Source organism: Lissotriton helveticus, chromosome 10 (genome assembly GCF_964261635.1).
Source record: "Lissotriton helveticus chromosome 10, aLisHel1.1, whole genome shotgun sequence".
In the NCBI taxonomy this organism is placed as follows: Eukaryota; Metazoa; Chordata; class Amphibia; order Caudata; family Salamandridae; genus Lissotriton; species Lissotriton helveticus.
In genome coordinates this window covers 861,467,919-861,476,955 of record NC_136071.1, presented here as the reverse complement: position 1 = coordinate 861,476,955, position 9,037 = coordinate 861,467,919, and positions in this window count along the sequence as shown.

Genomic DNA, 9,037 nt, shown 5'->3' with positions numbered 1-9,037 from the left:
AACCGTTTTGAAAAGTCTACCCACTGCGGATCGTGTACAGTTCATGAGAGCCAGCTGCGTGCACAGGAATTCGCTCCCCCTACCCCTCCCACAAAGCAAGACAAGATAAGAACATCAAAGCGACCGCGGCTGCTCTGATTCCATTTGCCACCAGCCACTTCACACGCTCCGCAGGTCATAAACAGGACCATCTGCTTGTGAATCGGAATGCTGGCATGGTTGCTCTCACTTGCTGTCCCTCTTCCCTACTGCCTCGCCCCAACTCCTGCATTCCATACCCTACTCACTTCTGTCCCTCTTGCAGAATTCTCCTTTCTATCCAGCTCTGCTAACTTGCTGCTATGCTTCATTTTCTCTAACCACGCTTCTGTCTGTTCAGCCTCACCCTGTCTCTCTTAGTGCTCGCCTCTCTGCGCCCCCCACCCTGGCATCCGCTCCCTCCCTTTCTTTCACTCTTTGCCCCCCTTCTCTCTCAAACACGCCCCCTCTTCATGTCATATCTTCTGGCTTCGCGTTTTCTCTCACACCATGTCTTCTCTCTCTCTCGCTCTCTCTCACACACTCTCTTCTGTCTCTCGCTCTGTCTCACACACTCTCTTCTGTCTCTCGTCTGTCTCTCGCTCTCTCTCACACACTCTCTTCTGTCTCTCGCTCTGTCTCACACACTCTCTTCTGTCTCTCGCTCTGTCTCACACACTCTTTTCTGTCACACACTCTCTTCTGTTTCTCGCTCCATCTCACACACTCTCTTCTGTCTCTTGCTCTGTCTCACACACTCTCTTCTGTCTCTCGCTCTCTCTCACACACTCTCTTCTGTCTCTCGCTCTCTCTCTCACACACTTCCATTTTCTTGTTTCCACTTTGCTTACATTCTTTCACTTGTTTTCATGCGTGAGTAGTGGGCAATTATTACCCGACAGTTTTTTACCCCTCGATTTTAACATAATTTCAGGGTAACACCACCTCAAAACAACGGACACACCCACACCAACTATTGCTTGGCGAGTACAAAACCTCAGAGTCAGTAGTCACGCTATGCACAGACACAAACAGAGCCAAGCTATTCCTCGGTGTGTACTTAACCTCTCAGTCACGCTCTGCACAGCACAGGCATTCAGAGGGAGCATGCCTTCTGGGCTCTGGGAGTTTAAAGGCTGGGCCCGGGAGGTCCGCGTGCATTAGTGGATCTGCCAGCTCTCATCAGTTTTAGAGTAATCCAGTGTTATTTTTCTGAAGGTTTCCGTTTAGCCTATTTTTATCAGACAGGCTCCAACATGTATTAAATATATTTCTTAAAAATGCTTTTTTTTCACTGCAGGACCTTAACGTTGTTTTTTTATATGTGTACTTTATTAAGCTATAATCTAACACACTGGATACTATGTTCATAACTCTGATACCTGCAGCCAAGATTTACTCTGATAATGGATAACTGGGGATTTCCACAAGCGACCAGAAACCCGGCCCCCTCCATTGGTCAGTCACATGAGCTAGTAGAGGAAGCAGGACAGCTTAGATGAACATGGCAGCAAGTAATCTGCCAGTAGAAAATACCCCAAATTTGGTTGAATAACCCCCCTCCTGCTTCCCAACTCCCTCTCCCCCGATATACTTACATTTGGTATCTTACTTGCTCGCATCACATCCTGTTCTTACAATTTTCATGCACATGTAGTTGCATTAGCAAACTAATAAGATATCTTTCAAGTGATTAACTGAAGGGTAATTTTGCAATTCAATATTAAACCTATAGTGAGTCCCTAGAATGCATCCAATTCTGCATATTGTCTGAGGGAATGCAACACATCTTAATGAAGTGATATCCGAAGGATGGAAAAAAGGTGCAATATGGGAAAATAAATTACATAAAAACTATGGAAGCCTGGCAGAAGGGAATACCAAAAATAAAAGCAAGTACAGGGACGTATCTCAAAGGAAAGATTATCCCACTTCTGATGGAACCACTGTTGTAAGGTTTTTTCCCCCACTTATTTTTTCCTAAAAAACTGTCTATTTTGAGGACATTCTGAGAACAGTTACTCAGACGAGGGCCTCAAATTCCAATTAAACCAGGACCCATGCATCTTTCAACTAGACCCTCACAGGCGCACAGCACTCGACTGGGAAACTCCTTTTCCACAGTGAACCCTGATACAACTTACACCTCAACAATGTCTCTTTAAACTCCCTATCAGCCAAATCAGTCGGGGCGCTCTGGGTCCCCTTCATGCCTTCCTGGATGGTTAACACCACACTCTTCTTACCCTTCTGTACTCCACCAGTTTCCCACTTGAAAGGTCACTGTTTTCTATTCTTGCACAGGCTCACAAACACCAGGTTTGGCATATTTCCTCCTCAGCTCAACAATTCTTGGCACTAGCCACATGCCCTTGTGACCCTCGGCTAAACCTGCACTTTCTGTTTAAACCCTCTGGTCTCCCAAGGGCTTCTCCCAGCTCTTGTTTTTGTTTTGTTTGTCTCCTGAGACCTTCCTGCAGCTGTTACTTCTCCAGTGAGACAAAGTCACTTCCTCCTTTCCTGTCCTCGGTTTTTTCCCCATGTCCACCCTCTGTCGTGCTCCCTTCCTCCGCCCTCTCCTTCTTTCCCTCCCTCCATAATCTTAACCCTCTCTTTTCCCTTCCTCCATTCTCTCTTCCATTCTACTCTTCCCTCCAACTTCTCTTTCCTCTATATACCAATTTATTTAATCCGTAGCTGTGTCCCCTTCCCCTCTTCATTCCCTCCACTGGTCTCTCCTCTTTTCCACACGTTATTCTTTCTTTAAATCCTTTCTTTTCCAGATTCCTCACTCCCTCCCTCACACTTCTCATCTCCCTCTAAGACTGCCCTGATCTACACCACCCTCCCTGCCCTGCCCTGCTTCTCTCCATCGCATCCCTCCATCTCCACCTGCCCTCCTTCTCTCTCCTCCTCTCACACTGCCAGACTCTTGGCCACCAGTGCACTAAGATGCTCCCAGCCGAGCACTGGACCCAGTGGAGCCAGCCACAGCCCATCCATCACTCTTATCAGTGGCCATGTGGCAGCTCGGTGGGCCCTGACACAAAGGGGAGGGAGACCTGCGGGGTCCGGGTGGGAGGGGGCTGGTGGAGACAGGGAGAGGTATTAAGGTGATAAGCAGCCATTACAAACAACAACAACTGTCCGGACTGGTAACTTCAAAGAAACGTTGCATAATGTATGTAGGCCAGGAATGTAAACATTCAACAATACAATGCAATGCTATGCAATAATGCTTTATTGGCATTACCGAAGGTCCAAGGATTGCCAAAGCTATACATTAGAAAACTGCACCTAGCCAGGCGGTATATGTGCACGCGAGCAGCATCCTTGTCACACGCCTTGTGTCTGTTATTAATGGCTTCGCATCAGCATTGCTTGAGGGCTGGAAACCCAGCCTGGAGCTTTGCATCACTTCTCGAGGTCCTTATTTGGAGCACAGTCTCCTGCTCCGGGGGGGCACCTCTATGGGGGAAGTGCTTTCAGTCTGGAGCATCACACACACAACCCCACACACACACACACAACCCCACACACACACATACCCACACAACCACACCCCCCCCCCACACACAACCCACTCACACACTGCCCATTCACACACAGCCCACTCACACATACCACTCACACACTGCCCCCTCACACACGGCCCCCTCACACATTGCCCCCTCACACCCCCCCCACACACACAACCCCCCACACACAAACACACAACCCCACACACAACCCCATACACACAACCCCACACACACCACCCCACACACACACAACCACATAACCACACACACAACCACACACACACAGCCACACACGCACCAGGATAGCAAAACATAGCATAGCAAAACAAAACATAGCATAGCATAACAAAACATAGCATAGCATAACAAAACATAGCATAGCATAACAAAACATAGTATTGCATAACAAAACACAAAAAATATAGCATAACAAAACACAACAAAGCATAGCATAGCACATTAAAACATAGCATAACAAAACATAACATAGCATAGCATAACAAAACATAGAATGGCATAACAAAACACAACAAAACATAGCATAGCATAACAAAACATAGCATAGCATAACAAAACAAAGCAAAGCATAACATAACATAGCATAAGAAAGCATAGCATAACAAAACATAGCATAGCAAAACAAAGCATAGCATAATAAAACACAACAAAACATAGCATAGCATAACAAAACATAGCATAGCATAACAAAGCATAGCATAGCATAACAAAACATGGCATAGCAAAACAAAGCATAGCATACCAAACACAATAAAACATAGCATAGCATAACACAACATAGCATAGCAAAACAAAGCATAGCATAGCATGGCATAACAAAACATAGCATAGCATAACAAAACACAGCATAGCATAGCATAACAAATCAAAGCATATGATAGCAAAACATAGCATAGCATAACAAAACAAAACATAGGATAGCAAAACAAAACACAGCATAGCATACAGCATCACTCAGCATCACCACAGCATCACTCAGGGGCACCACATCACTATGCGCTCCCACATCATCACTGAACGCCACAGCATCACTCGTTCGCCACCACATCACTCAGCGCCACCACAGCATCAATCTGTGCAACCATTCAACAACAACTGGTTCAAATATGTTCTCTCAATGTTTCAAGCTTTATTACAAATGTCACAAAAAGATGTTAATATTTCACTTCTGTTCTTGGATTTTTGTCACAATAAAATACACTGAACATAATCTTCACAAAAGTTATTTACAAAAGTTTAAGCTATTGCCATTAAGAATTACAATAACTTTTATTTAAGTATTAATTATTAACAAAAAATAAAAGTCATTGTTATTTGTAATATCAATACATCTAAGTCATGTAAATACAACACATATTGCATTACAAATGCTATAGGTGTCACATTTGCGAAAGTTAAAACTATTGGCATTGTAAATGACAAAGCTATTAATTTAGCTATTTTCAAAACCAACACATAAATACAAAATTTGTCATTTACAATACCAATAGCTCAAACTTTCCTAATGCGAGATCTATTGCATTGCAAATGCTTGTTTAACTTGTGTACATGCCTTATTCCATTCTTTTTCTACTATGGGTTCAGACAGTCAGTTTCCCATTTTTGATCATCATAGCCACTTTTCTTCCTTCATCTTGTTTACTATCAAATGTATATATTTTATCCTCCTGTCTCCTTGACCCAGATTCAATATACATATACACTGCATCATTTGTGTTTCTGTAGTGATGTTCTCCATATGTCCCTCGTAGCATGTGCCACTCCTACATGCTGGAGAGACTCTCCAGTATTTATTTCAAAGTTCTCCTTCACCTCTCTGAATGTCACAAACTGACCTCCAGGGAACATGTCAGTCATCGACAAGCAGCCTTTTTGCCTCTATTGCGTCATATTTATCTCCTGCGCTATTTTTGTAAGGCTGCAGTCACAAGTACAGCATCATTCAAAAACATGATGGGCATTTAGGTACCTTCTTAAAGACTTTTTCACTTATTTTTCACACTTGTTTAATAAGATATGGATATTCTTGTAGTTTTTGCCTGCTGATCATGAATAATCCCAGGAGTGTATATTTGCAGTCTGTGCCTGTCAACAGTTCTTTTTCCCCATCTACATCACACTCAAAACATTCTGTTGCATATTGTTACTGTGAAGCCATATAATATATCCCCTTTTCTGATATGGCCAAACCCCTGCACCCCCTTTAAATCAGGAATTTTAACACTTCTGGTTTTACTCAGAGCTAACGTTACCCATCCGATTGTGTGTGATTTGATAGCAAAACAACTTAATGGAGTACCATTACTGAGAAACCATTTCAGCTGCATTTTTATTGGAATATTTCAGAATGAATGGCATTTACCATTTCATATAAACCAATTAATAGAATATTATTTTGTTCTAAATTCGTTTTTGTATGCTTATTTGTAAGGTGTAAATACAAGGGTTGCAGATATTACTTTCAGAAATAGTTTTGAGTTTACAGTGCGAGGTATTTATTTCAGTGCTTTACCTTGAGGAAGCTGGAAGGGTTTACGAAAAATGTACCACTTAATAATATGAAAACATGCTTAAACATTAACATCGAAATGCATAATAAAGTAGATGTTAGCAAATGTGCTTTTATTAAATGTGCAAAAGTTGAAAGTGCTGCTTAATGTCTGCAGGAAGCTCTCATTTCTATTGTTCTCCAACTGCTTAGTCGCACTATTCTTTTATTCTACTCTATCCCATTAAGAAAAATAAATGCATTTCATAAATAGTGAGTTAATGTTATACCTGAATTGCAAAAACAACAATTGATGGACAGAATGCTGAACAATGTCAAACATTCACCCCAGTACAGTGATCTGGGTCTAAATCCATCGTTTTCTACTCCCCATGCCATTCAAGTTTAAACTCAGCCATATGCAAACCAGACTTGACCCTGCTCCCCATGGGAACAGTCCAGCCTGAACTGACAGGCCAGGTCATCCCTGGACCAGAAACAAGCATCCTGGGACTGGTTTCGGTGTATCATCGCTCATCAGCCAGGCTAGGTTGACTCTAGTGGAATGGAAAGCACGGGATCCACGTCTGTGCATAAACGTCCCACTCAGGGTGACAAATGCAAAAACAACAATTGAGGGACAGAATGCTGAACAATGTCAAACATTCCCTCCAGTAAAAAGATCTGGGCTCAAAGCCATCGCTTTTTTGCTCCATATTCCATTTTATTTTAAACCCAGCCATATGCAAACCAGTCTTGACCCTGCTCCCCATGGGAACAGTCCAGCCTGAACTGACATGTCAGGTCCTCCCTGGACCAGAAACAAGCATCCTGGGACCAATTTTGGTGTGTCACCGCTCATCAGCCAGGCAAGCTTGACTCCAGTGGCATGGAGAGCACGGGATCCACGTCTGTGCATATCCGTCCCACTCAGGGTGACAAATGCAAAAACAACAATTGATGGACAGAATGCTGAACAATGTCAAACATTCCCTCCAGTAAAAAGTTCTGGGCCTAAAGCCATCGCCTTTTTTCTCCCCATTCCATTTCAGTTTAAACCCAGCCATATGCAAACCAGCCTTGACCCTGCTCCCATAGGAACAGTCCAGCCCAAACTGTCAGGTCAGGTCCTCCCTGGACCGGAAACAAGCATCTTGGGACCGGTTTATGGGTATCACCCCTCATCAGCTAGGCTAGCTTGAATCCAGTGGCACAGTGAGCAGTCACTGTGTAAAAACACTAACAAATTTGCAACACCATCTTAGCACATCAGGCCTATAATTCTAGTTTTAGGAAGAAAAGACTGTTTAATTAGACTTACTGGAAAGTAATCTGATCTTATCCGTATTTATTGTCACACATTGCTTACTATTTCAGGAACTACACAAACCAAGATTAGGTGCATTAAGGGCCGAAACACAAGAAACTAGAGTCATATAATTAATTCACTACCCAACCATTTTGAGTGAAAGCTCTGCATGCTCACTGAAAATTGTTCTGTGAATTTATTGGTAACTTTGTAGGCTCTCCTGGGGCACAAACGTATCAGAGGTACATGTTGTTGCTCACTTGATGTCCACTGAGGGAATCCTTCAAGCCTCCAGTCAGGAATCAGCCTCTTCCTTGGTGGAATGAACATGCAAAATGTGGAGAGCATAATATCCTGCCAACTCATGGGTCAAATTATATTCATGTGAAACACGCTGACTAAGGCCAGGTCATGCTGCATAAAAAGAAGCAAATTGATTCCCAAACTTCCTAAAAGAGGTTCCTTGGCAACCAGATTGGTACTAACCTAGAGATGTCCTACAGTCGACATTTTCTTCTTAGTGAGAAGTGGCATTCAGACAAAAAATGGAAGAATACCATCATCATCTAGATAAAAAAATGAATCAAAACATGGCATAAAAGAGAGAATCTATAATATTATTGCATCCATTACAATCCTCCCGTAAGGAATATGGAATAGCAAGTGCCCTAACTCGTACAACAATTTAAGGAATTTCACTGCAATCAAGAATACCCTTATATGATACAGCATTTCCAAATCCACAACATCATCGTCTTCTTTGAGTAGCAATGGTAGAATGGTAGGAAAAAAATTGTCTTGAAAACCCTCTAACACAAATCGCAAAAAGAAATCTCATAAATGTATAATTTCTCCCTTGTACAGGATCTAATCTGGAAGAACATCCTCTAATAAACATATGTTTTGCTGATAGATGGATGATGAGACTCTGCTTGACAGCTTCTCAAAGACGGAGAAAAATCTCTCTGCCAGAAAGGACTGTAGCCATTTAAGGGCCATTCCTGAGATCCCTGCCTGATGGAGGCGCTGAAGCAAAAGTGAATGATTTACAGTGTCAAAGGCTGCGCTGAGGTCCAACAGGACCACCGCAGCGCAGCCCCCGGCATCCACAATACCCCTAGTCGCCTCCACCACCTCCACCAGGGCAGTCTCCGTACCCTGTTTGGCTCTAAAATAAGTCTGAGAGGAATGGAGGGCATGTTAGCACCCTTTTGCACTACGCCTACCTTTGCATCTCTAATGAGATGCAAAGTGGGCGTTCCTGACATACACTACATGTCAGGACATCAATAGCGCGGCTTCGCGCTATCAGCAAGGATGCCCTAGCATTTTAGCAGACGATAGTTTTTGGAGAAAACTAATGTTTTCTCCAAAAACTAACGTCTGCTAAAATCCTGACTTACCCATCCCTAACATAGGGGGTGGATTATGCTGCTACGACCACAGGGTCTTATCAGCAAGGTTATCGCCCTTTTGCAGGTAACATTGCTGGAAAACCAGCGATGTTCCGTGCAAAACGGCGATTTCCCCCACTATCTCTAGAATTTTTATCACCCTGGAGCAACGTGTTGTTGATAACGAGATCCCAGGGCGATAAATACCAGAGATAGACGGCCATGAATAACAAAGCTCTAAGCACGCTTTGTGTTATTCATCGCCATTCCTTGCTGCTATGCCCCTAAA